We start from the raw sequence: 25,155 nt of genomic DNA, 5'->3' as shown, positions 1-25,155 counted from the left end.
TGTAAATAAGTGTAATTTGTGTTTTAACAACGTTAAACGCTAATCTGTGAATATATATCCAACTTCACTGAACTTCTTGAGTTAACCACTGACCGCATTAATTTGAGTCCAAGTTCAAACACTCCATTAAGGGGGTCATCCGATGCTAAATTCATGGTGTTTACATTTGTTCAAAACCGCCGAATCATTTAATCTTTAACACACCTTTAATTTGAACCAGGACATCATGAATCCATAGACCAAGATAGTAGTTCCACAAAGGGTTCTTTGAGACGCAGTTTTACCCTAGTCGTTTACATGTTCGTTGTTTATCTGCTTGAACTACGCGACCATGCAATAGCTGTTGTGATATTGGTTCATATTAATTATAGCCTAAAGTCAATGTTTCACAAAACCACTTTTTCTAAGAGATAGATATGGAAATTGAGTGCATATCAAACACATTTTGAAGTTTTCAGTATTCTTATATACGAGCAAAACTCGTTTGCAAATCATTTAACTTAAAAAAAGTTTAAACACAGCTTAAAAAGTGGTTTCAAATTGCAGAAGCGACTACAGTGTCAGTACTATTCTCTTTACTGGAGTGAAAGCATTTCTCCTAAATGTAGAAACATTAGCGTTACTGATTGAGTGACTGACTGACCAAGGCACATTTATTTCATTTAATTTCTGTCATATCAAAGCAACTTGTGAGAAAGTGCATGTATTGTGTTCTTGTGATTGCCTCAGCAGGTGGATAATGAAAATGTTTACATCTTTTTTTGTTACAACAGAAACTCATTTTTCACCGCTAGTATTTGTCTGGGCTACAACACACCAGCTATAGCAAGCTTCACTTCATATCCAGAGAAAGGTACAGTTTTCTTGATATACAGCTTTGTAATGTTTTGTATGACATCTGAAACTAGCTGTTGTTCCAAACCTGTCTAACAGAAATTGTGAAGATGGGAATTTTTCAGGCGGGCTTGTAAATTGACAGATTGTTTGTGAGGCCCTCGGTCCATAACAATAAAAAGATTGCAATGATATTGCAGAAAGAGGTGTATTAATTATATTTGATGCAGCGCAGAGTGGCCTCTCGCTATGAAAGGCAAGATTTATTGTTTTACCTATAGGTCAATAGCCTATTCACATCAAGGAACAGTGAGTCTGGGCAAGCTGTTACTCGAAATAGTATAATTCATCATAATTAAGAGAGGCTTTACAAATCCGAGGAATAGCATTGAAAGTTCTATTGAACATTACATTGAGCTATTCAAAGTGGCTGCCACTGGGTTAATACTTAATAAAGTAGGACAGGTTTGTTACTGTGCCGATTTTGGCGGCAGTTTTCCAACTTTAAAACCCTCAGAAAGCATTATATCTTTGATTTTTGGCTCTTGTATAAGAATAGTGATGGTTTTCATGCACCATGCTTTGAGCCAGTCTGCTTCAGATTCAGTTATTAAATTAGCGCCAGATGAAAAATCGTATAATGAGGCATTTTTTTGTTCTGGCTTTTGAAATTTTGTCTGTCTAGTATCTTCAAACCTCTGGCGTTCAAGCATAGATTCATTGCAGTCGTGCTAAGTGTTGCCAGTTCTGGTCAGCCACATTGGTTGGCAGTGATCGTATGACAAAGAGAACAAAACCTCTGTAATGCTGTTGAGCCTTAGACATGGCATTTAGAAAATTGCTTTGAAACAAGTAGTTAATGGGTCCACACGCAAGGTGTAATACACATCGGCAGTTTGTTAGAAATTGGGAGGATGAGAAATGTCTCATTTAAAGAGCAGAGTTCAGCTATCAATGTCTCACTTCAACTGGGTGCCGATGTACACATGACAGCAAAAATAAACAAAAACAGGCTTTGCCTGCAAATTGCCATGTTGTGCATGTAAATTGATCTCAGAAGTATCTCTAGTATCTCTTTTTAACACATATTGTCCCTGTTTACACCTGGTATTAACGTCTGTCTCAGGTAATCCTATCACAAGAGGTCAGTGCTAAATCCATGTGTAAAGCGGCACGTCCTGGTTTTGCAGAGTTATAGTGCGTTCACACCAGACGCGAATAGCGCGTCTACCGCGTCTAGTTTGACGCTCGTATATGCTCTGGAGAGCAGAAACAGCTGCGTAGGGGACATCGTCGCTGTACTCGGATCCACCAGACCCTCCGGAGGGTTTCAGGAGTTTCACAATTTGCTCCAGGAGCTAGGTTTGGTGGACCTAACGGTGAGGACGCTGACGAGGACAGCGTAGGCCGTATAAGGCCTCGGCCTCGAGTGGTCTATGCCTGTCGAGCCCGCGCTCTACAGCCCGGCGCGAGGTTCGCCCTCGCCCGCATCCATCTAATCTGTCATTTTTGTTTTGATAATAAATAGAGCCTCCAAAAGTGAAACCTGTCCTGTCATTTTTTAAAAAGTTTGTATACACTTAATTGTGTTTGTTTTCTTTACATTAGAATAATAATGTTTTATATAATCTAGAATAGATATGGAATAAATAGCATTCAATACAAAATGAGTATCTCTCATATATTGAAATCGAGATTTTTATGCTTTGCACACCAAGCATTTTTGTCATATTACAAAATAATTTATTGAGGCCAAACAGAAAATAACATTATAAACTGTCACTTCACCACGTGACAGCAGCAAGCAGGCTCCTGATTGGTTAGTGCGGCACGAATTGACGCAGAAGTTCAGATTTGTCAACTCGGGCGGCAGACGCGAATTCGCGTCAAACGCGAGAATGCACAAAAAGCACTACATAAAACATTCGCACTTAACGCGCCAGACGCTCAATTCGCGCGAACTTGAAGCGCGAATAAGGCGTATTCGCGTCTACCGCGCCACGCTCTACGCCTCATTCGCGCCGCAGGAATTTTTTTACGCGCGTGACGCGTCTTTGCATTGACTTAACATTGAAATCACTCGCGCCTGATGCGCTATTCGCGTCCGGTGTGAACGCACCATTAGACGTGTTTCTGGGTCAACATATTGTATCCTGAAATCTAAGTTATCCCTAAAATCAGAGGGAAATGTGAATAACTCTGATGTAGAAGCACCTAACTTTGGTTGTAAACCAAAACTTGACGTAAACTGTAAACTTGTCTCTCAGATCTGATTGGTTGATTGGAATGTTGATCCAGCAACATGTTGCACTTTGCCCGCCTTCCCAAAGACATAAGCTCACGATTATGGTAGGTGGCGTTACATTGAGGTGTTTGGCCAATCTCAACGCACTGTCAGCTGGCCAATCAGAGCCCGCTGAGCTTTTTGGAAGGAGGGGCTTTGTCGAAACTGGAACTCAATCACAGCATTTCAGACGGCCTGGGAATAGAGGTACTGCAATAATGTTCAGAATGTAAAAAAATATATATATTTTCTGAACATTAAAACATGTACCCTATTCTATTACACACAAAAAACTAAATAATTAACTTTTAAAATAGCATCATATGACCCCTTTAAGCTAGTTGCATTCGGATTCCTCCATTCCAGTTTTCACTTTTCGTCCCGTCCTATGTGTTTCTTTTCTTGTTCGATAAACCGTTTCACTCAGAAAAACAACACAATAGTAGTAAAGTCAGTTGAAACGTTTGATTCATTCTGACTTTAACACCCTTTTAGAGGTCTTTTATTTTGTAATGCATTTTAGAATGCTGTTAAGATGCAGGTTTAGAGACAGCTCTCGGTTTAGGTTTAGTACTAGATTAACACCTCTAAATCTTTATTAGAAGTTTAAACCAGATTAATGGAGGTGTGTGTTCTTACAAGCAATGGTCTGTTGTGCATTCATCAAACACATCCTAAAACCATAGTATTTATCAAAACACATTTATAATATTATAAATTATCTGATTTACTAAGTTCAGTCAGCTTCTCAAAAAAAAAAAAAAAAAATCTTGTACTAATCACTAGCCTGCGGCTGCTAGTTGACACGCGGCTCTGTAAACAGACAGTGATTAGACAGACTGTGATCGTATGCCGTTTAATCTGTCAGTACTGATCACTGTCAGATTGATTAATTTACGATTGGACGTATGTGTGATTTTACCATTGAAATTACATGTACACAGGCAAGCCAGCAGTCAAAAAATTGCTTTCCTACAGCACAGATGACTTCCAAAAAGAGTAATATGTCGCCAGAGGCTACTCTGATGCCCGGCAGCTCTCCATCATTTCAGACAATATTTCAATAGCTCAAATTGTACCTAGTTTACCTTATTTCCCCCTGTCTCCCTTATTTGTTAACACCCTCCTTCGGCACCATTTAAGACCTGATAGTCTCACTATTTTAGATCTGACAGTCTCACTTCAAACGTACATTTTTATGTTGTGTATAACATCAAAAATACATATGATTCATTATTCTATCATTCCATCATCATTGTAGAATATAAATAGTCAAATGGAAAGTATACAAGTGATTTCTATGAAAATATCATAATTTTTCTGTAATTTGTGTGTAGATTTATGCTTGGACTCAGCTGATTGTGAATTCTGCCAAAGTTCTGACTGATGCAGCTGAAAGCAGAGCTGGCAGACAGGCAGACATCTGAAGTCCTGCTTTATAATTTACTCCACACAAGCTAGCAAATATGTTTATGTGGCCATGCTGATGCAACGGGAGCCAAGTTGAGAGAAAACAAAGACGTTGTGGTAAAAGAAATACAGATATTAATGAACAAATACAGATTTGAAATAAAATGAAAATTATGGGAATAAATGTACATACATTAATTCAGTGGGAATAATCTGCAGTGTAACACACATGAGGCGTTTACAAACTGGTTGATACCAATGACATATGTTGCTCCCCCTAAATTGACCACTTTTCTAAATATCCGAATCACGTTTACAGAAAATAGTGGCATACAACTAGTGAGCAAGCTTAAGAAAACGAACAAACAAAACCTATTGTTGAAAAGTACACTACCGTTAAAATGTTTGGGGTCGGTAAGATTGTTAAAATGTTTTTTAAAGAAGTTTATTATGCTCATATTTACATTTATTAGATAAAAAAAAAAAGTGTTTTGTTTTTAATATATATATTAAAATATAATTTATTCCTGTGATGCAAAGCTACATTTTCAGCATCATTATTCCAGTCTTCAGTGTCGTATGATCCAACATGCTGATTTGCTTCTCAATAAACATTTCTTATTATTAGCCTATGTTGTGATGTGCTATTATAAAATAGCATTTGTTTTTTATATATAAATATGTTGTGAGTAACATCATAAATGTATTTACTAGTAAAAGTGTTAATTTAAAAATAAATTACTGAATTATTTATACGTCGTTGATGTATGGTTTGTTAAGATAGGACAATATTTGGCCGAGATACTATTTGAAAAACCCATACAATGTATTGTTGGCTATTACCACAAATTTACCTGTGCTACTTGTGACTGGTTTTATAATCCAAGGTCACATATGCTTATTTAGTTTAATAGCTTACTTTTGAAATACATTTTGTATTTTATTATTATTATTATTATTAATATTTTGTTCTTTAATTTTTATTCTACCTATTAGAAACACTTTGTGGACCACACTTTAAAACCCCCTGACATAGATAAACAGGTGAAATGGCTAAAGTGGACTAAAGGTCTTAAACGTTAAGCAGAGCTGTACATGTGCAGCTTGAGATTGGGTTATTTACTGTGCAATAGTGGTCATATGAGGAGAATGGAAGATGTCATTTGAGATCTTGCTTGGCCGATTTTCTTCCTTCAGCCACCATCTCTGTGGGACTCCGGGTCGAATCTGTTGGACCGTATCTCAACAATTGAGACAGCCTGTCTGATGAGATTGCATGTATTGGCATCCCCCTGTCTCATTGCCCCATGAAGTACAGAAGGTCACTCCTACTGTATATTCCTAAAGGGACCTGGAAAATAGAGTTAGCTCTGGTCCTCTTGGACATTAGCATCCACCCCATGTCTGTAGACTTACTTGAGCTGGTTGAGCTGACAGCACTCAACACAAATTGAAAACCAAACCCCTTTATTCCTCCTCCTTTCCCTCGGAGTGATTGCAGAGCCGTCTGGAAGCTTCTACAGATTGCATTTCTCAGAATTATACTTGGATATCAGGTGTGGAGATTGTACACAGGAGCAACAGTAATGCTTACAAACAGCTCAGAAACACAGTTCTGCAGCTGAACAAATTGTGGCCTCCAGGTTAGATGTTGTCCACCTGTCAGAAGTGTCCACCTGCGCTGTCCTTTTCTTGTCTTGGGTTGTATTAAAGGGCTCATACACTGTCCACCTTTTCTAAATGTAGGATCCAGCAGTAGATGATGTGTGACTCATAGATGAACCCTATAGAGGGTCCAAGGAATGATGGAGAACAGGGTCAGGTCTTGGCAATGTAGTTTTCACATTTCACGTACTTCACACTGCCTGTCCTACATGGTCCTCCTGTAGGCAACCTTACCCCCATCACCCTCAGCTACCTCTATTTGTGTCTTAGTTCCTCGTTATCGTGTGCCCTTAAGGCACCTCTTCCTCTCATTCAGAAGCGCTTCCAGGTCGCAGGTTGCCCCAGGCGTTTAAACCCCAGCTGATCATCCCTTCACTGCTCTCTGTGGTCACTGACTGCTTGCACGAAGGTGAGTAAGGTTGTTGGGAGGTGAACACATCCTTGACTCCCATACAGCATGATCTGGAGCCAGTATATGGCAAATCTAAAGTGTTATTGCACCAGGAAGGACACTTAATGAGCCGATGGTGGTTAAAATAGAGTTTGTATGTGCAACCTGTTGTGAGTCACATGACATGTTAAAAGTGTATCAGCAGTGGGAGTGACATTTACCACTGTTAGAGTAACATTCGAAAACTTCCGCGTGCGCAATATTGCTGCAGGCTAGGCTCAATGGCAGCTCAGTGTCTGGTGTAGTTGTTCTTTGGCTGTTTTTTCCACTGTTCTTATTAGGAAACCCTTAATTATATCAGTATCAGCGGGAATCTGTCTCTCGCCGACCCAGGCTTATTGGAAAAACGTACCTGTGGCGACATTTGTGTAAAATGATATTACATTGCTTTGTTCATAAATTGCGGCATTTCAAAAGAAATGTCCCGTGAGAGGCACTAAAAGCACATTCAGTTTTTCTCAACTGATCAATGTGAAAGTGGCGATGTTTTATAACGGTGGTTGTATACCTATCACAGCAGTTTGGAAATTAAATGTCCGGTGAGTGACACTAAAGGTTAATGCTCTCTCATTTGAAAATAATCTACCACCGGCTACACTTTATTTCGATGGTCCACTTTAGACATTCTACTAACTTTAAGGGTTTCACTTTATTTGGATGGTCCCTTTAACACATTCATTTGACTATAAGTAACGTTGCACCTACATCTCTACTAACTCTCACTAGAGTGTTAGTAGAGTATCAGTAGACTGGTAGGGTTAGGGATAGAATAAGTTGACATGTAGTTGCAAAGTTACTTATTGTCTGTTGGAGGAGCATCACAATAAAGAGTTGGCAGATATTAAGCAGACAGTCTACTAATACTCTAATGAGAGTTATTTGGCATGTAGTTGCAAAGCTACTTATAGTCAATAGTATGTTCAAAAGGGACCATCAAAATAAAGTGTTACCACTTTAAGTAACGTTGCATCTACGTGTCGACTAACTTTCATTAGTAGACTGGTATAGGGTTATAATAAGTTGACATGTAGTTGAAAAGTTACTTATAGTCAGTATAATGTCTGTTGAGGAGCATCGCAATAAAGAGTTTGCAGATATTAAGCAGACAGTCTACTAATACTCTATTGAAAGTCAGTTGACATGTAGGTACAACGTAACTAGTAGACCATCTAAAGTGGACCATCAAAATAAAGTGTAACCCTACCACCTACTCTAAATCCGACCCTAAACCTATCCAATAGTGTTAACAAAAGTAAACGTTTGAAACGCATTTACTGGAGCAACCAAGCAATTATGCACTGTTACAAGTGTTTTGAGGTCATAACACATAGTATTGCAAGGAAACGTGTGAAAACGAGTCTCTATTGACTCTTTCCCCGCCATTGACGAGTTATCTCGTCTATTATGAGAAAACGCTTCCCTGCTATTGACGAGTTTTTACGGCTTTCCGTGTTATCACTGTTTTACTGTAGGGGGCACTATTATGCATCTCCTGAACGAGCACAGTATCTCCAGATCAAAAAACAGGCAAAGAAGAAGCAGTAAAAAAAAAAGTAATCTCATATGTAAGCAGATGCATATAAAAAATATGCCATCATCAACAATAAACAGCATATAAATCAAACTCGGCCTAATGTTACCGAGTGAAATGACGGTCCAGGAAGTGGTTAGGACTGCGCAAGCTTTGAGGGTGTTGATGGACTTGATATACTCCTGATGTTTTGATCATCGTACTGAATCTGATCCAGACGTAGTCTTTGACAAAAACATGATTTTCTCAGCTTTTTTGCTAAAAAAATGTTGCTGTTGAAACTTACCCACATTCAAGTGCATAATGTTCACATTGTTAATGTCATAACCACAATGCAAAGGCACTACAACCTTAACCTTTACAACCTCTCTCATGGTCAGAAATGTTAGATCCCTTGCCAACAAGATAGAGGAGCTAATGATGCTTCACTATTTGAACTATTTGAAAAACCCATACAATGTATTGTTGGCTATTGCCACAAATGTACCTGTGCTACTTGTGACTGGTTTTATAATCCAAGGTCACATATGCTTATTTACCCACATTCAAGTAATGATAAATAAAATACTGCATGAAGCTAGAATATTTTTTTTTTTTGTAAATGTTTAAAAGCAGAGTGTCTTTTCTTTCTTTTGATATATTGCATGTTCAGATATTCATACAATAAGATATTCTAGGGGCCATGCAATGTTTGTGAAAATGACCAAAAACACAGATGGTGGCTGGCAACTTTTTTTTAAAGAAATGCTGTCGGGGAAACAGTTAATCAGTAATCTGCCCCTGTAATCCTAATTTGTGTTAAATGGAATACAAGTTGTTGGTGTTGTATTTCCACTAGTGTTCAACTGGAACCTGCAGTGAATTGTATGTATAGGAACATTTTTGGAGTTTTGCAAAAATGTTGGCAGGCGCATGTTTTTCCAATAAGCCTATAGTGGCACTCGCAGAACTCCCACTGGTTCCTCATTAGCATCATTAGCTCCTCTATCTTGTTGGCAAGGGATCTAACATTTCTGACCATGAGAGAGGTTGTAAAGGTTGTAGTGCCTTTGCATTGTGGTTATGACATTAACAATGTGAACATTATGCACATATTATGAAATATTTCTGAATATGAGGGTCTGGAGCAACGCCAGAATGAACTTATGCCTTTGGTTGTTGTTGTAATGGCATTCCATTTTGGCTAAATCTCTCTTAAGTTAAACTGCTATATCACATCACCTTTTTGTCTTGAGAGAAATACTGATCCTTTACCCACAACATCAATATAGATGAACTGTGTGTAACAACTGCAAACAGAAGGGTGAATGATTCAATATCATGCCATGTCCTCTGCGTCCTCCCTAGGAGGAGAAGAGCTTTGTGAAGATAATCACTTAAAATAAATTAACCATCCTTTGCTCAGCTGCTTGTTGCTTAGTAACTTTATACCATCTGGGAGACATATATTTCCAACAAGGGAGTGAAGGAGAGCGAGCGAGAGAGAGAAAGAGCTCAGAGAGACTATCATGTGCATGTATTAATTATCTGTTTTATACACTATTTAAGCAGAGAATGAAATGCCTTTCCCATTAGATTAATTTTCCCTCCTGCCCTTCCACATTGACTTGTGCTAGGAACAGTGGCATACTACATTTCTTTAGGCCCAATAGGAACCATGAGATAAGGCCTCTTCCACAAGCAGTGATGTCATGCATGAAAGTTCGTGGCAAGATAAATAGTGCTGGGTATGACAAGAGATAGTACAGTACACTGATGGGAAAAAAAAAATGAATGGGAAATATTGTAACACAATATTTGTCCGCTGGAAGAAGGGACGTTTTTCAGCTAAAAAGAGCTTGATATACAATATATACAATTGATATACAAAATCAAAGTGTAAAATCTATGGAGCTTTCACCATTTTATTGTCCATTTTGAAAGCAGTCACCATTTTTGCAATTCTGTGTGATGCCGGTAAGGGTGCAGAAATAACACACTTCACTTTTAATTGTATAAACATCTTTAAACAGAGTTATTTTTTATACAGTTATCTATTATTCTTGACTCAAACCGTGTCTTGAAATCATGAACACAATGCCAAAAGATATGGTTCTAAATAAATCAGTAAACATTTATCAGTGACATAAATCAATGCTTTTCAAATGGTTTTGCTTCAGGATGGAAATATGGGACGTATTCTCCAGTTTATTTTTGTCTTCTAACCACGTATGATTATTTGCAGCACGGTTGAGAACCACTGATGTAAATGACAAGTTCTTCTCCTCACGGAAAATTAATTACACATAGGAGTTTTTTTTTTTTTTGGTAAATATACCATCTAAAAGTAATGGCCATAATATTTGTATTATGTTCTCTCATTTTAATGCTCAAGTTTGTTGTCCTTTGAAGAGCGTGAACATTCAATTCAAATCGAGACATTTGAAAAAATAATCATGTTTTTTTTTTTTACAAGCATCTTACTGCACACATCTGTCATAAAAACATTGATACATTCTTGCATATAGATATAGTGCTGTCACTAAAAAAAAACAATGCATATTAATCAAACTTAATAGCTTTAGGGCCCACCCATGATAGTTTATGATGAGGCATCGACAGTGTCGGCATTATAGGGGACCATACTGAATACCCCTTCTGATGAAGTGATGAATTATGTCATCATTTTCTCAACGCATGCCATTCCAAACCTTCACTACCATTTAAACAAAAAAAAAACTAATACTTTTATTCAGCAAGAGCATATTACAGTTTTTTACAATCACTTTGCTACTATTTTCAGAACCTTGATGTCATTTTTCAAAACTCTAGGCACAAAACTCAAAACGATAATCACTTGTAACACAGGCTGTCTAATGTTCAAAACATTGCATTGTGCATTCACATCTTTAAAGAAATCGTCTCGGGTTATGACTATAACCCTTGTTCCCTGAGAAGGGAACGAGACACTGCGTCGTTGAAAACGACTCTTTGGGGACGCTCCCTAAGCGTGCGCCTCTGAAGTATGAATGAAACTAATCCAATCCTGATTGGTGTTGCGTCGTGACGTAACATGTGACGGCATAACCGGATGTATAAAAACGGCGCTGATGCAAACACATACCAGCCTCGCGATGAAGCAAGACGCTCTAAGGCCTCTAGGGGCGTGGCAGGACGACGCAGTGTCTCGTTCCCTTCTCAGGGAACAAGGGTTATAGTCATAACCCGAGACGTTCCCTTTCGAGGGAACTCGCACTGCGTCGTTGAAAACGACTCTTTGGGGAACGAATGCCCACTATGCCACGCACCGGAACAAGGCCCGCCCTAAAGTGAAACTGAAACAGGCACACAACTAGGACGAGAGCACTCGCGCACCAGGCGTACTAGGGAGGTGCAGACCATAAAACCTGATAAAGGTGTGCGGGGTAGCCCAACCGGCTGCCTCACAGATCTCCTGAAGAGGCACGCCCAGTTGGAGAGCCCAAGAGGAAGCCATGCCTCTAGTCGAGTGAGCCCTAACGGCCAAAGGTGAAGGCATATTGCGCACCTTGTAGGCCTCGGTAACAGCCTGAACAATCCAATTACTAATAGTTTGTTTGGACGCAGGGAGCCCCTTTTTAGGTGACCCAAAACACACCAACAGTTGGTCCGACCTCCTCCAGGAAGAGGACCTCTCAAGGTAAATGCTCAACGCTCTGACAGGACAGAGCAAATGGAGCCTCTCTTCCTCTGCCGACACATGAGGTGGAGGATGAAAAGCCTGAAGGACTGTAGACCGTGCCGCATTAGAAGGCACCTTAGGCACATAGCCCGGTCTTGGGTTCAAAATGACCTTAACTCCGCCAGGTGCAAACTCCAAGCAAGCTGGCGTTACTGCCAGGGCTTGGAGATCTCCCACCCTCTTAAGGGAAGTAATGGCTAAGAGGAATGCCATCTTGAAAGTCAGATCCTTGGGTGACGCCGACTGAAGAGGTTCGAAGGGGGCAAGGGATAACCCCTCGAGAACCACTGCCAGGTCCCAGGAGGGAACCCTGGACCTGGTTGTCGGTCTCATCCTCCATGTACCACGGAGAAAACGTACAACCAGTTGGTGCCTCCCCAAAGGCCCATCGCCCAGTGGTGCATGGAAAGCCGCAATGGCAGCTACGTACACTAAGCGTGGATGGGGAGAGACCCGCAGAGAAGCGATTTTGAAGAAACTCCAGAACTGAAGCCACCGGGCAGTTAACTGGATCTAGCTCATGTTCTCTACACCAAGTGGCAAAAACATTCCACTTGAGGCCATACAATCTCCTAGTAGACGGAGCCCTAGAGTTAAGTATGGTATCAACCACCCCGTCCGATAACCCAGCATTTAAGTACTGGACCCCCTCAGGGGCCAGACCCACAGCTTCCACAACTCTGGGCGAGGGTGGAAAACTGTGCCCTCCGCCTGAGACAACAGATCCCTCCTCAGAGGAATCTGCCACGGCGAGTCTATCAGGAGTGATACGATGTCTGAAAACCATACTCGGGCCGGCCACAACGGGGCTACCAGAAGAAGACTGATGCCCTCCTGACGGACCCTCTCTAGGACTCCCGGAAGCAGAGCAACGGGGGGAAAAGCATACAGGCGAAGCCTCGGCCAAGCCTGTACCATGGCATCCAACCCCAGCGGGGCTGGATGGGTGAGGGAAAACCAAAGGGGACAGTGGGACGTCTCTTGAGACGCGAATAAATCCACTTCCATAGGTCCGAACCTCTGCCATATTAGCTTCACCACGTCTGGGTGAAGTCTCCACTCCCCGGGCCTCAGCCCCTGCCTCGATAGGATGTCTGCTGCCCGATTCTGAACCCCCGGGACATATATTGCTCTGATAGACAATATTTTCCCCTGGGACCAAAGAATAATCTGATGCGCCAATCTGGATAGAGGGCGCGATCTGAGTCCCCCTTGTCGGTTCAGATAAGCTACCACTGATGTATTGTCCGATCATACTAGGACATGGTAACCCTTGATGTCTGGAAGGAAGCTCCTCAGAGCCCTGAACACAGCCAACATCTCCAGGCAATTTATATGCCAAGAATGATGATGGTCCTGCCACAGACCCCTGGCAAAGCGGCCGTCCATGACCGCGCCCCAGCCAGTGAGGGAGGCGTCTGTCGAAACGGTTTTCCGGCGACACGACGCTCCTAACACTGGCCCTTGGGACAGGAACCAAGGTTTCTTCCATATTAATAGAGAACGAAGGCATCTGCGCGTTACTCTGATTATACGAAATGGATTTCCCTTGGGGGAAAACCCCTTGGCTTTCAGCCACCACTGGAGGGGCCTCATATGTAGAAGGCCCAAAGGTATAATGTTGGATGCCGCTGCCATGAGGCCCAGCATCCTTTGAAACCTCTTCACAGTGATGGGCTGGCCTAGCTTTATCCCAGAAACCATTGTCAGGATGGACTCGATTCGTGCGGGAGACATGTGTGCCCGCATCGTAACCGAATTCCATACCACGCCCAAAAACGTTGTTTTCTGAGCTGGTTCCAACACGCTTTTTTTCGTGTTGAGTCTCAACCCCAATTCCTGAATGTGGCCAAGGACGACATCTCGATGCCGAACCGCCATTTCCCGAGACTGGGCCAATATGAGCCAGTCGTCGATATAATTCAGTATACGGATGCCCTGAAGTCTTAATGGAGCCAGAGCTGCATCCATACACTTCGTGAACGTGCGGGGAGAGAGTGCTAGGCCGAACGGAAGAACCCGATACTGATATGCTTCGCCCCCGAAAGCAAACCTTAGGAACCTCCTGTGACACGGAAGGATGGAGACATGAAAATAGGCGTCTTTTAGGTCTATCGTGACAAACCAGTCCTCGGACCTGATTTGATTCACAATGATGGGAATCGTAAGCATTTTGAACCTGAATCTCCTCAGAGACCGATTCAACTGCCTTAGATCCAAAATCGGCCTTAGCCCGCCATCCTTCTTTGGAACTATAAAGTATCGGCTGTAAAATCCGGACTCTCTGTCTGGTGGGGGAACAATTTCTATAGCCCCTTTGACCAGGAGAGCCTGTACTTCTTGTTCCATAACCCGAGCCTGTTCTGGAACCACTGTAGTCGGCACCACCCCTGCAAACCTGGGAGGTCGGTGACCAAACTGCAGTCTGTATCCTTTTTCTATTATATTCAGGACCCATAGAGAAATATTTGGAAGAAGGCGCCACCCCTCTACAAAATTTACTAAGGGAACCAGCCTCTCGAGACTGGCCTCGGGTGTTTCTCGAGCACTGTTCTCGACCCCTTGACACAGCGAACTGGCAGGAAGCGGACGAGAACGATTTTGTGACCATAGTCGGTGCTCTCTTGCAAGCTTTTGGGGCGAACGCCACGGTGTGCGTTCGCTGGAAATCGATGCGACCCGAAGCGTCCAAGACGGCGGGACAACATCTCTTTCCAGAGGGCTCCGTTGTGAAAACAACCTCGGTTGTTCCCTCACGGGGGGGACAGCCCTCAGAGGTCCTACCAGATTGGCTAGGACCTCTTTCCTGAAGCCCTCTTTGCCTGAATGACGGCCCTCAAGTCGCCCTTCTGGCCAGAGGATTTAGAGTGAGAACGTTTCCTCTGTTGCCAAGCTCCCGAGGGAGGGGCTCGAGAGGAAACGCTCTCCTTTTGCTCCAGGCGATGGCAGGAGCTGGCTGACGGCTGAGGCTGGCCACTTGGACCAGCCCTCCTAGACCCAGATCTAGATCGGCGAGGGAGATACTGCTGAAAAGCTGCTGACTGTTTTTTCGCCTCCTGAAACCTGTCGACAACGGTGTTTACTGCGTCGCCGAACAGGCCAGAAGGCGATAACGGGGCATCCAACAAAAATGATCTGTCCTTATCCTTAATACCGGACAGATTAAGCCATAGATGCCTCTCTGTGGCCACCAAAGCTGCCATGGAGCGGCCAATAGCACGGGCCGTCTCCCTAGTGGCTCGGAGAGATAAATCAGTTGCTCTTCTAAGTTCCGCAATATCTTCGGGTGTTGGGCCCTCACCCTCATCTAGGTCTTTTAGGATATCGGCCTGGTACGCCTGCAAGATTGCCATAGAGTGCAGGGATGCACCAGCCCGACCAGCCGCCATATAAGCCCTGCCCACCATCGCAGAAGTGTCCCTGCATGGTTTGCTGGGCAGCGCCGGGGCTTTAAGCGAAGATGCCGCTTCGGGAGAAAGATAGCTCGCTAAAGCTTCCTCCACCCGCGGCATCTTGCCATACCCCGACTCTCTCGCACCCACCACATTACTATAATCACATAACGTAGGTGATGAAAAACGAGATGAGTGGGGCTTCTCCCAGGATCTCGAAATCTCTTTATGAAGATCCGGGAAAAAAGGCAAGCCCCGGCGCTGAGGCTGTGAGCGATGCTGCAGGAATCTCTCGTCTAACTTGCTCTGACGAGAATCATCCTGCTTATCTTGTGGCCAACTAATATTGAGTTTGGCCACAGCACGCGTCACAACCTCCACTAACTCCTCATACGCGGGAACATGAGTCGGCGAGTGTGACTCATGTTCCCCGCTCCCGATGCTGATCACATCCACTTCCTCGGAAGCGGATAGTTCAAGCACCGGGCACTCGTCATGGGCAGAAGAAGCCGCAGCGCGGGCTTCTGCATCATGAGCGAGTGTTATAGAATCCACAGATGATGAACGAGAAAGTGCCTCAGCAGTCTCGTTCTCATCTGCGAGATCCTTTTGCGATCCCCACGATCGCGAGCTTGGCCATCTTTATCAAAAACAGCCAAGCGGGAGCGCAGCACTCTCAATGGAAGTGCTTCACAATGTGTGCAGGGATCACAGGCAGCTCCCTCGAGAGCTGCCTGTGCGTGCTGCACTCCCAAACAATTCACACATAATGGATGCGTGTCCCCACCCGTGATAAATCTAGGACAGGGGTGCACACATCTAGTGAATTGCTCACTCGCCATACTCTCACTTTCAAACAGACAATACAACACCAAATAAGACAGACAGTTTTCAACAGATAGCGCTTGCTGAAGAGCGAAAGCTGGTATGTGTTTGCATCAGCGCCGTTTTTATACATCCGGTTATGCCGTCACATGTTACGTCACGACGCAACACCAATCAGGATTGGATTAGTTTCATTCATACTTCAGAGGCGCACGCTTAGGGAGCGTCCCCAAAGAGTCGTTTTCAACGACGCAGTGCGAGTTCCCTCGAAAGGGAACTTGCACTTGCACAATCATTGGTTCAAAAAACAAATTAACTGTGAAATACCATTGAAACATAACTATAGATCACCCACACACAAGCAACCGATAGTTTCACTGTGTCATTGTTCGTACAATCATTAAATATTGTAGAGCAAAATAGGTGATACAGGTTTCATTATGGTACTACATGTACAGACACAGTGGAATCATTGTGAACAAAGTTTGTAATATATTGATGCAAAACACTACAGTACAATCACAACATGGTTTTTTGAATCAAAGCAAAAATAATTAACTATGAAATAGAAAAGAAAAGACAGTACTGTAAAACATCAAATGCAGTGTTTCTCAACTTGCTGTAAGAAACTAAACAGGAGTGATTACTGTACTTCTACACTGTCATCAACTCTGTGTTGTGGATTTGGCCACAGGTTCTCATCTACATCACAATGGATGTTGGAAAATGACATCTTGGAAAAAACCTTTGGCATGGCGAGTCCAGGCCTGACACTGCTCTGCTGTGATTGGCAGAATTGGACACGCAGTTACAAGGGCCTGCATCTATACAGTACTGTACTGTCAATACTGTACATAGTCTGAAAAGGTGGTACAGTATTTGGCACCATAGACACAGTGTCTGATGAAGCATTACAGTATGATAAAATATTAGGCTACATCCATGGATATTGTAGTCTAATTGGTTCATGCCATGCTAATTGGTGACAATGAATCTCATTATCTTGAAACTTTCATGATTTACTGTAAACATGGAAGATTGTGTGTCTGTTTCCATACAACTATGCATTAAGAGTAATGCAACAGTTACTTATCATTTTGAGCAGTTGTATCAATTGATAGTTAGATCATTGTAAGGAAATGAATAGACACTCATTTGAAATGTAATGTGTGAATTGCCTTTTGAAATAGTAGTACTTTGATGTTAAGTTGTGTCATATTGAACAGGTGATCTTTGTTGAATGAACAAATGATCTAAGTTTTATGTGTATTGTATCCAAGCAATTGAGAAAAGGGTTAGAGTTTTGAAAAATGTGCTTTTTGATCATTGGTTGTGAGTTTTGTGTCTAGAGTTGTGAAAAATGACATCAAGGTTCTGAAAATAGTAACAAAGTGATTGTAAAAAACTGTAATTAAGTTGTTCCCCCCCAAAATGTATTTTAAATAAATGCTTATCTTTTTAATGTTCTATTCATCGGTGAATCCTGAAAGAAAAGTATCACGTTTTCATCACACACACACACACACACACACACACACACACACACACACACACACACACACACACACACACACACACACAAAAAAAAACATTAAGCAGCACAACTATTTTCAATATTGAAAACAAGAGATGTTTCTTGATTTTAATAAGACATTTATTGATCTTAAAATATATTAAAATATGAAATGGTTATTTTATGTTGTAGTAACATTTCACATGTACCGTATTTTTTTTTTATCAAATAAATGCTGCTTTGGAGAGCATGAGACTTTAAAAAACATCTCATCTTCCAAAGTTTTGAATGTGGTGTATATTACTTTCTTTCTTCGGAACACAGATAAAGATAAATTGAAGAATGTTGGTAACCAAACAGATTATTCTATATATTATATATATACACTCACCTAAAGGATTATTAGGAACACCATACTGATACTGTGTTTGACCCCCTTTCGCCTTCAGAACTGCCTTAATTCTACGTGGCATTGATTCAACAAGGTGCTGAAAGCATTCTTTAGAAATGTTGGCCCATATTGATAGAATAGCATCTTGCAGTTGATGGAGATTTGTGGGATGCACATCCAGGGCACGAAGCTCCTGTTCCACCACATCCCAAAGATGCTATATTGGGTTGAGATCTGGTGACTGTGGGGGCCATTTTAGTACAGTGAACTCATTGTCATGTTTAAGAAACCAATTTGAAATGATTCAAGCTTTGTGACATGGTGCATTATCCTGCTGGAAGTAGCCATCAGAGGATGGGTACATGGTGGCCATAAAGAGATGGGCATGGTCAGAAACAATACTCAGGTAGGCCGTGGCATTTAAACGATGCCCAATTGGCACTAAGGGGCCTAAAGTGTGCCAAGAAAACATCCCCCACACCATTACACCCCCACCACCAGCCTGCACAGTGGTAACAAGGCATGATGGATCCATGCTCTCATTCTGTTTACGCCAAATTCTGACTCTACCATCTGAATGTCTCAAGAGAAATCGAGACTCATCAGACCAGGCAACATTTTTCCAGTCTTCAACTGTCCAATTTTGGTGAGCTCTTGCAAATTGTAGCCTCTTTTCAGTGTTGGGAAAGTTCATTTTCTACATGAACTAGTTCAAAGTTCAGTTCACAAATTTTAAAATGAACTAGTTTATAGTTCTTTTTGTCCATATGTTGCTGCGAGCTTCTTCTTTTTATTTAGATTATTGCCACAGCCCATATACAACCACAGACAGCAATTATTTTATCGACGGGCAAAGTTTGCACAGAAATGTAAGATTTTTCCCATCCTCACCGACCTTGTCATAAAACTCGTTTAAATGATCATACGACGCCTCCTCGCTCTCTGCTTTGTCGACTACATGCTGCTTTTTGTTTTGATGGCGCATGCGGCGGTGCGTGCGACACTGGTGGCTGGTGTTGCCAGATTGGGTGTTTTTTTTCCGCTACATATTATGTCCTGTTTACGTGTGTTTTAGCCAGGGTTTCGCTTGGAAGGCTCTATAGAAATCTGGCACCCTATTGAATGAAGTTAAACTGAGAGAGCGTGCGTTCACAGACACCAGAATGAAAGCGTTCACAGTAATGTTCATCAGGCAGTAATTCAGTACGATCAGTCCACGTTCGCCCAAAATATGAACGAGTTCATGAACTATCGTTCATTGAACACGTTCAGGCACAACACTGCCTCTTTTTCCTATTTGTAGTGGAGATGAGTGGTACCCGGTGGGGTCTTCTGCTGTTGTTGCCCATCCGCCTCAAGGTTGTGCGTGTTGTGGCTTCACAAATACTTTGCTGCATACCTCGGTTGTAACGAGTGGTTATTTCAGTCAAAGTTGCTCTTCTATCAGCTTGAATCAGTCGGCCCATTCTCCTCTGACCTCTAGCATCAACAAGGCATTTTTGCCCACAGGACTGCCGCATACCTGATGTTTTTCCCTATTCACACCATTCTTTGTAAACCCTAGACATGGTTGTGCGTGAAAATCCCAGTAACTGAGCAGATTGTGAAATACTCAGACCGGCCCGTCTGGCACCAACAACCACGCCACGCTCAAAATTGCATAAATCACCTTTCTTTCCCATTCTGACATTCAGTTTGGAGTTCAGGAGATTGTCTTGACCAGGACCACACCCCTAAATGCATTGAAGCAACTGCCATGTGATTGGTTGATTATATAATTGCATTAATGAGAAATTGAACAGGTGTTCCTAATAATCCTTTAGGTGAGTGTGTATATATATATATATATATATATATATATATATATATATATACTGTATATATATTATTTTATTTTATTTTTTCATGTATGAAATTCCAAATGCACCCTTAAGTAATTCATCCTTGTGTCGACACTGGTCTGAGAACGCTGTGACTTCCCAAACAAATCCAATTTGCTGTATTCCCACTTGATTTCAAACTGACTCTGCGTGTTTCCACATCCTCACAGCCCATCTTAAGCATCCCTATCCATCAGACTCTCTGTCCAAGCTTTCTCTAGTGTCTAAACACCCTAAGGGTGTGTAAGACAACAGAGAGGGAAATCGCTTAAATTAGTAGTGAGTGACGGATCAAGAAGTCTTGACCTGATTCTTTTTCATCACACCCGTTTCTCCTCTGAGCTCAGTCACAAATTTGACCTCAGAGGGATAACTAGACTCAGGCCAGCTGACAGTCTTGCCTGGGCCCGGGACAAGATAATCTTAGATGGGCCCCCCCCACGATTTTTTTTATTTTTTATAAAACACCATATACTTTTACCCAAAATGAATAATAAAAACACGTTTAAATGGGTACATTTTCTATAAATGTCTTCATTTTCTTTTCTGACATAGCCTACTGCAGTTCTTGCTAAAACACACTAGACATGCAAAATCTGTGCATTTTGGGCACTTTTTGTGTGAAATCATATTTATTTTTTGTCCATCAAAAGTGTGCTTTCACTTTTAAGCATGAGCAGCGCAGCAAAAATAGACTCGGATCTGACCCATTATCTGTTCACCGATGATGACAGTGATGCATTTCAGCCGGCTTTTTATTTCTCATCTCCATAAATAGTAGTAAAGCTAATGCAAGGGCTAGACATCAATGAATTCTTTGCTAATACTTCCTCGTCGTCATCATGGAGAGCGCAGTTCGCACCGCTTTCTCCTTTCCACAAGCGCGTGCTCTCCCGTGGCGTCTCTCGTTGCTATGCAACAATGAACTTAGGCGCGCCTGTAAAAACGAGCGCGCCGCGTCGCTATTATGAGCTAATATCCAAAATATTTCCATATGTGGCTCTTTCCTCCTTTCTTATCAACAAGTGGATTTACAGCCAGCACAGCAGCAGCACCGCCGGTCGCCATGTCTCAGCGCTTTTATGAAGAGGACGCAACTGCACGCGCTTTGGGCATGCACGCGCATCCCGGGTTTGAGAAAACCTGGTACCGTGGCGTGACGTTTAGAAAGAAATTTGTACCGACTTGGTACCGAAGTGCCGGGTCTTTGACAACACTCATAAACGTTGGCTGCGCTGTTTCTTACCTTGCTCTACGTTGACTTTACTAACGTTAGTTCCAGCTTCACCGTCACCACCTTTTTAAAAATATTTGTTTAGGACATCTCGAAGGCCTCTATTTTCTTCTTCTCTTTTCTTTCCTTTTCTTTTCTTTTCTGAGCACCGGACTTGTGCTGACCGGACATTTTGAGCGTAACGTTAGCCTACTGAACTTCAAATCAAATGACAACATCATATTTTGATCAGTGGCCAAACCATTTTTGTTTTGGTTGGGGGGGTTCTTGACCACTATTTCAAGGACAATTAGGAAGAAAACAAATAAAAAGCTTTTATGTAACTCAAATATTAGATATTTTTTCAACAAATATGCCTTTTTTTTTTTTTTTTTACAATTATTCCATAATTTAATGAGGGCCCAGTTCTGGGCCCCCCTCCCTACCCTGGGCCCGGGACAACAGACCCGTTTGTCCCCCCCCTGTCGGCGGGCCTGACTAGACTTGTGACTTGTGTCCACCCTCTAATCCGACACAATTTACAGCATCCGTTTTAAAAGAAGTCAAACTTTTGATAAATGGGTGGACGTTCAGATAATTTATGTTGACATTTTAAGTGCTTTTGTAGTATCTGTCAAAAATGAACTTTTTCTATCTGCCAGAAACTATCTGGCAGAAAAGCTGACACCAGATATCTGCAACGGACACACGTATATAGAATTAAAACACGACTTTCTCATTTATCACACCCATAAAATGTACATGAAGGGCTGTCGGATTGAATTGATATTTTTCACTGGCCGATATTTTTATTTTGCCCTACTTGGCTTTCTCTAGTGCAATTTGTTGCATTATTAATTGACTGAAACATTTGTGTTCACTGCCATCTTTCTGGCTGACATGCCCACTTTGTCACACAGATCTCAGGAAGTCAAGATAATGGGACAAGCGGATACAGACACACAGACACAGACAGACACACACACACACACACACACACACACGGTAAATGGTTGAGCGAATCCGAAAACAAACACACTCGGCTCGGTTTGAAATCCCACTGTCCGGCGCTCTGCAGTCTCTCCTGCTAATCAGTGCAGGAATATGTGGTGCACGGGTGTCAGGTGATTTATTGGCTCCTTCTAAGGTACCACTGAAATGGCTCAGAAAAATGACTTCACAAACTGATTCTAGACCAGTTTTTACTCTCACAAGAAGGTTAGTCCAGGATATTTTTAGTCGAAGGAGTCAGGAATTGATTTTGTGTCGTACACCGAGAGTTTGGGCCGCTTTCAGAATCAGAACTAGAGGTATTGTGTTTGGCAAGTATAATTATATGCTCCTCTTTATTTGGTTAAAGGATTAAAGGAATAGTTCACTCAATATTAAAATGCCATTTACTTACTCATGTCGCTCCACACTTGTATTACTTTCTTTGTTTCATTTTTTTTCTCTTCATGGAACCAAAAAGCAGGTGCTTTGCAATGTTTCGCACACATGATTTCACATAATTTTGTAATCTACAGAATAATTTAAATAATAAATGGATTCAAACTAAATATGTCTAAATATATACATGTTTTATTGTTTCTGAAAGAATTATCTTATGCACCCCAAGGCTGGAATTATTTGTTCAAAAATACAGTAAAACAGTAATGTTGTAAATTAATTTTGTTACAATTTCAAATAACTAATTCTATTTTTAATATAAAAAAATGCATACCACATGATCCTTCAGAAATCATTCTAATATGCTGATTTGTTTCTCAAAAAACACTTTGTATTAACTTTTGATCAATTTAATGCATCCTTGCTGAATAAAAGTATTCATTTCTTTCTTTAAAAAATTAATATATATATATATATATAATATTTTTATTTTTTTTCAACCATGGCATTTAGAAGTGTAGACTTGTTATTTCACATAATACCATTAGACTATAGTATACAGATATAAAATTAGGAACAGTGTAATATATGGAACCGAAGTAGTTGGGCAGGACTGGAGGGGCGCAACTGACAGACTGTTTGACGCTTGATTGAGAATTTAAGAACTAGAGGTGTGTGTGTGTGTGTGTGTGTGTGTGTGTGTGTGTGTGTGTGTGTGTGTGTGTGTGTGTGTGTGTGTGTGTGTGTGTGTGTGTTTGTTTATGTCCCTTTTGGGTACATTCACCAGGATACACACCAGTAAACTGAGGACCACCTCAAAAATTGAGGACATTTTGTATGTCCTCATTTGTTTGACTATATAATGGCATTCAGCATACTCTAAAATGGTGTCCAGACTTAAAATCTCACTTGTCCCAAAAAATCAGTTTTAAGTGATTTGTGTATGTGAAGTGTGTATGCCCCCCCACTAAAGTGTGTATAACACAGCGCCCTCTAGGAGTACTGCACTTCCGGAAAAGATACACACTTCGGGGATTCTGACCAATCAGAGCGCAGGAAGCCACTATGAGAGCGGGACTTAATGATCTGACCAATCTGAGGCCATCACGTCATCAACAAAAATGGCGGAGCGGAGGCGATATCATTATTATGAATGAATTGACAGATAATCCACATTCAATAATAGATAAATTCGCAATAATTATTATTTAAATAAAAATAGACTAATTTACCCTGAGCAGCAGGAGCTCTCACGATGTATATGGGCATGTTATTAAACTTTAATCCTCGCAGTTTTGCTCTCGCATCGGAGTCTGCTCTGTGTAACGTTATGTGTGTGTGAAGATCGCGCTGCTGCGCGTCACCGAGACTATACAGCTGTACAGTAACTTACATAGGAGTTTATTAATCATGTAGGAACGAGTTTGAAGCGGGGAAGAGACAGAGACATTACGTCATGTGAATTTACAAAGTACATATTTTCTTCCAAAAGCGGAGGAACAGCTGTTTAAATCTGTCAATATGGATGTGATGATTTATTCATCCAAGTTTGTTTAATAAAAACACACAAGCCACCAAAAGATGTGAAAACATGCTAAATCGCTTGCTTTTATGAGTGATTTTATTTGTTTGAAGTGTTTTCTCCTACTTTGCGTTCTGCCGTTTCCTCTCATAATATCAGTGATTTCCCTGAGTGGCCACCGCCCCTCCCCCACCCCCCGCACGAGCAGGACAGGACTCCGTTACCAGTTACCACAGCAACACATTCACTACAGCAAACAAGCTAACTTTTTTCTTTATATATTATATTATATTATATTATATTATATTATATTGAGGAGAGCAGTTACAGCAAACATTATTCTTATTATATTATATTGCATTGTATTATTTTATATTATATAAAGAGGAGAGCAGTTACAGCAAACATTCTCTTTGTAGTATATATTATATTATTTTATATTATATTATATAGAGGAGAGCAGCTGCATGAAACATTCTCATATTATATTATTATATTAATTAAATGTTTACACTAATTACATACGTTTTTTTAAGGCGCTTTGGTGCATTTCTCAAATCACAACTAAAATTCTTGTTCAACCTCCACATCATCTAGTCACTTGTGCACATCATGAAAGCAGTTTATCATTCTTTTGAACAAATTGCAAATGCTTTGGTACATTCATGCAATAAATGTAAGTGTCTGCTGTTTCTTACATTATCAATTGCTTATGTCATGTTGATCAAAATGTATTATACTGGTTCTCTGTTGAATAGTCTTACCCCTCAAAACATATAGGCATTAAATTACTAGTTGTCATAAACTGTCAAACATATTTTCTATACAATTCTATTATACTTTTTTTGTCCTGAATTGCAGATGTGAATTTTGAATTTCACTAATGAAGGGGAATGTAAAGCATTAGATCAATCAATGATCACCAGTTCTCTATAATCGCTCAGAGTGCATCTCATGAAGCTTCCTCTGGAAGCCATATAGACAGAGCACAACACATACACACTCTGAGAATGGAAGAACAACAGGGTAACAGCCGAGAAGAAGAAGAGGAGGAGTAAGGATGTGTGGTGGAAGGATACAGAGGTAAAACAGAGAGATTGTAGGTTTCTGAAGAAATAGGGGCCAATATTGTAGATCATGTTCATGACCTCATGG

This window comes from Rhinichthys klamathensis, unplaced genomic scaffold (genome assembly GCF_029890125.1).
Source record: "Rhinichthys klamathensis goyatoka isolate OS25496 unplaced genomic scaffold, OSU_Roscu_1.1 h1tg000254l_1, whole genome shotgun sequence".
Taxonomy (NCBI): domain Eukaryota; kingdom Metazoa; phylum Chordata; class Actinopteri; order Cypriniformes; family Leuciscidae; genus Rhinichthys; species Rhinichthys klamathensis.
Note: the sequence above shows the minus strand (reverse complement) of the source record.